Source organism: Barbus barbus (assembly GCF_936440315.1).
Source record: "Barbus barbus genome assembly, chromosome: 3".
Classification (NCBI taxonomy): domain Eukaryota; kingdom Metazoa; phylum Chordata; class Actinopteri; order Cypriniformes; family Cyprinidae; genus Barbus; species Barbus barbus.
The window spans coordinates 29,323,255-29,328,037 of record NC_136731.1 but is presented as its reverse complement, the minus strand read 5'-3'; the positions used below and the strand labels follow the sequence as shown (position 1 = coordinate 29,328,037).

Here is a 4,783-nt window from a genome sequence, read left to right as displayed (position 1 = left end):
CCTAATAAACATAACTGATAAGATAAAACTATGAAGAAACAGTTATTTCAAAGAAAAAACATCAAATTCAAACAAAATTTTAAATGCAACGCAGGGAATTCTGGGAACATCAGTTTATGGGTTTTCCCTGTAAATTTTACAGGTACTTACCGTTAACCATTTAACAGGTTTTTGTTGTAGCATTGTCACAGTTTTTACCGTTAAAATCACAGTCATTTTTACAGTGCAGGCTTGACATGTTGTGTAACTTAAAACAGGATGGGAAAAGGCTAAACCATGACAATTGAGATCCAAAGAAAGACCAGCTCATTGTGCCTAAAAATAAGATGTGATATTACAAATCATCACCCGTGCATTGTTCAGTCTAAACCTCCTGACTATTAGGTCTGTATGTGCTGTGGTGTGAGGGCAAAATTGGTCGCTATTCACACTGCAGAATAAATCACTCTGCTTTTATTAGCAACTCTCCCATACGGAAATGTAATATATGTGCATATACGAAATTCCCTTATAAGCAATACATGTTTTATATATGCCCTATTCATATATGAATCATATTAGAAAATGGGACAATTTCATATATTGACATATAAGTCTACCCCATACAAAAATATATGTTTATGTATGTATAATAAATGTATTGCCATATATGGAATGTATAGAATGATTAATATATGTGAGATATATGTCTTTTGTAATTATGCGTTATATACAAATTGGACATATATGCAAATGATTTACATATGTGACGTGTCACTTATATATGACAATCTTTTAATTATGAAATATATGGTTTCATATATTTGATCTTTTAATATGTGATCTTTGATCTTTAAAATTATATTTTAATACAGGTTGTATGCATCTACAAAGTTGCAGTGCATTGCACATTTCATGCCTTAAGCCTAAAATGTTAAATGGTGCAATAAGATACAAAAAGTAACATCTATTTCAAGTCTTTATTTAATTAGAACAATCTTTAACAAATTAAACAATCTTATTGAGCTGCACAATCAAAAAAAAGAAAAGAAAAAAGAAACATTTACATATAAACATTTACATATATAAACATTTATATATATAATCAAAACACTGAACAGGCATAAGAAACAGAACATCAACCAATTGTAGTGGTTCAGCTAAAGGTCTACAGATTTTTATTCCCACAGCTTGGGTAATTTTTGGTTTATTGCCATCCCGAAGAGGCCCCCGGTGAAGACATTTCTGGATCACTGCATCTGGAAGAAATTAGTAAAAGTTAGGTTTTTATAATATAATAACAATAAATTGATTTACTAGGCCCAGAATTACATTTACACTTAAATGTATAATATTAAAAATCTAATTATCTGAACACTATGTATTTCAGGAAGTGCTCAACATTTAAAAACAAATTTTAACATTGGTAGTGTTGGGTCGTACAGTAAACTAAACATGATTTTAGTCAATATGGTGTTAAAATATATACATTTAATCTGTTTAAATCTTGCAATCCAACACTGTACCAGTTTAATTTTGCTTTTAAATTAGAACTGTGCCTATGTCTTAAAGTGTTAACTACATATGAGAAATACACTACTCACAAAAAGTTAGGGATATTTGACTTTCAACTGAAATTTATGAAAAATGTAAAAAGTTCATGCTACAGTGATATTATATAAAAGTAGGGCATTTAAGAAGAAGCATGGAGTGGTAATTTTTTTCATCTCAAAGTATTTATTGAAACAAAAGCTAAAAACAGTGGTGGGTATACCACAACAAAAAAATGTGGCATGAGGCATGGCATCCCACTCTTTTTGAAGGGCTACCGTCAGGTCACTGAGGTTCTGGGGTGCAGGGTTACGACCCTCTGCACAACGACTTTTTCTACGAGGTTTTCTATGGGTTTCAGGTGTAGAAAACGTGCAGGCCACTCCATTTGAGGTACCTCAGCCTCCAGCAGCCGTTCCCTGATGATGCAACCTCGATGAGCTGGGGCATTGTCGTCCATGAAGTTGAAATCAGGCCTGTGTTGCTCATGCAGAGGCACAATGACTGGATTAAAGATGTTATTTAGGTAGTATTGGCTTGTCACACTACCATTCACAAGGTGTAGGGCAGTTCTGTATTCTGTATGACAAAGCCCCAGCTCATTGAGGTCACATCATCAGGGAACGGCTGCTGGAGGCTGGGGTACCTCAAGTGGACTGCACTTTCTCCAGACCTGAATCCCATAAAAAACCTGTGGGATCAGCTGAGTCGTCGTGCAGACCCTGCACCCCAGAACCTCAGTCACCTGAGGGCAGCTCTTCAAGAAGAGTGGGATGCCATGCCTCAGCATACAATAAGTCAACTTGTGAACAGCATGAGACATCGTTGTCAAACTGTAATTGATGCTCAAGGACACATGACAAGTTATTGAGACATTGATATGTTTGTTGTGGTATAGCCACCACCATTTGTTTGAGATGAAGAAATTACCACTGCATGCTTCTACTTAAATGCCCTACTTTCATGATATAATTTCACTGTAGCGTGAACATTTTACATTTTCCATAAATAACTTTGTGTGAGTAGTGTATATTGAGTATTAAAACAAAATTTAAAAGATTCTAAAAGTTTTTATTTAAAAGATTATTTAAAAGACTGTATAATACTAATTATGTAATAATTATAAGTTGTAGTTGTAAAATATTCCCAGATACCACTTGATCTGAGCTCCACCTTCTTAAGGACAAGACAGAACAGCAACAAAGCACAGCCTACATGCCCATGCAAATAAAATGCCTCTAGAGACATGAAGAATTATACTATATTAACCCAAGTTTTCAATGACAGAGTTCACAACTAAGGTTACAATTTCGTTTGCTATTTAGCATCAATGAAATAAACAGTAGACGTTTTATAATAACTAATGAGGGCATCGTTTTGGCCTGGAGAAAATAAATTAAAAAGGGTAGTTGATTTGTTTACATGTACAGTATATTGCAGATGTTAGTTTTGGTTTCAGTAAAATATGTAACCTTTTCTGGGTAGATGCTCCATCATTCACATCACTGCCATCCACAATCTGCAGGTTCAGCCTCCACTTCTATTTTCTGAGAATTTCTGGACTGATTACCTTTTCAAGGGACACAAACAGGAAAAGCACAATTATCAGCAAAGATATGAACAAAATTGACTACCGTAGGTTAACCATATTTTCAAAAACTCAAAGTCACATCTTTTATTGTACTGTACCTTTATGTAATATGCACATGTATATAGTTAAAATTAACTTTAACGCGAGCAAATGGCAAAACACATCAATGCAGCTGCAACGTTAGCATAACATCATATTTAAAACACTGACAGGGAATATTTGAAACTGATCTGTATAGGGACAGAGGCTCTTGCAGTCCAAAACAATCATACAACACTTAGTTCCTATGTAATATTAGCATAGGAATTTTAATAAAGCGTGGAGTAAATCAGTGTAGCAGCTAGCTAAATTACCTGCACCGCTGCAGCTCATCCAGTGCTCCACTCAGCGATGTTGGTCCCGTCAATAAAATCATTGTCGTATAAACTTTATGTGAAGGTGCTGGCACATTTGTTTTCCTACCACTTGCTAAGAAAAACATCTTAACGTAGACAACTGTGTTTAGCTGCAGCCATTGCTCAGACTCTGCCGTTAGCGCGTGTGTGTTTGAATTTTGGCGCATGCGCAGAAACGGTATTGTGAGGTTCACGCACAATCGCGCTGATTCGCACACGTACAAAAAAATTAAATTAAAATTGTTGAGCCAACTTAAAATTTTAAGGCAACCAGCTTTTTTCAGACTTTAAACTGAGTTCTCTCAATTTATTATTCTTATTTTAAGTTGGCTCAACTTTTTTAATGAATTGCGTTTAATACAATCACCATAATTGCAACGATGAGAGCTCATATGAACAGTTAAATGAAGTGCCCCCATCGAACCCATCCCCCTCTACTTTTTCCCCAGAAAACTGAACTGAAACAAAGAATAAAGTTAAGCAAAAAGTAATTTTGTTATAATTTACAATGAGCTGTATCGTTTAGGCATATATGACTAATAAACTTGCATATATAAATTCAATATATATTGTTAACAAATGGTAAAAACATATATATAGTACCATATACATTTTTATATATATTGTTAACATATATGGTCATATCATATAATACAATATACCATTTTAATATATATTGTTAACATATATGGTCATAACATGTAATACCATATAAAAATGAACCATATACATACTTTAAATATATGTCTATATACAAATTTTACTATGGGAATTTCATGTTATAAACATACACATACATATATCCAGAAGATGGATATATGTGATGATAATATATTGCCTTATATGTAACATATATGACAACATCGCTACTGATATAGGGACATGTATGTCATATATTAGATTTCCGTATGGGCTGCCACACTGGTTTCAAATAGGCACAGTTTTATGAACGTTATTACTGGGAGATCATGTGAGGCTTCACAGTATAAAGAAAGCTCTGCCTGAAATTCAACACATTTTAACCAGAAAACAGGTCCATCGGTTCACTGGCCATGTAATTTATCCAAACTGAAAACAATCAGAGGAAATGTTCTTCCAAGGCTGACTGACTATAATGCAAAATGACCACCATTTTTTTTTTTTTTTTTTTGGCTATACAGAGACGTAATGTTTAAAGGCAGAAAGAAAGCTGAAATTGTCAGGGGTGTGTGATAATTGCAGGTGAGGTCATTTGTTCAGTAGTTAGTAGAGCTGAATAACGGTGATA

General features: G+C 34.1%; 1 long non-coding RNA gene across 1 annotated transcript; it reads right to left on the bottom strand.

The window, feature by feature from the left end:
* Window positions 1-941: 941 nt before the first annotated feature.
* Window positions 942-3,683, bottom strand: LOC306856929. Its single transcript, XR_013783050.1, has 3 exons — window positions 3,475-3,683; window positions 3,003-3,100; window positions 942-1,238 (listed from the first exon to the last, which is right to left on the bottom strand). It is a non-coding gene; the product is annotated as an uncharacterized lncRNA (long non-coding RNA).
* Between the last annotated feature and the right edge of the window lie 1,100 nt (window positions 3,684-4,783).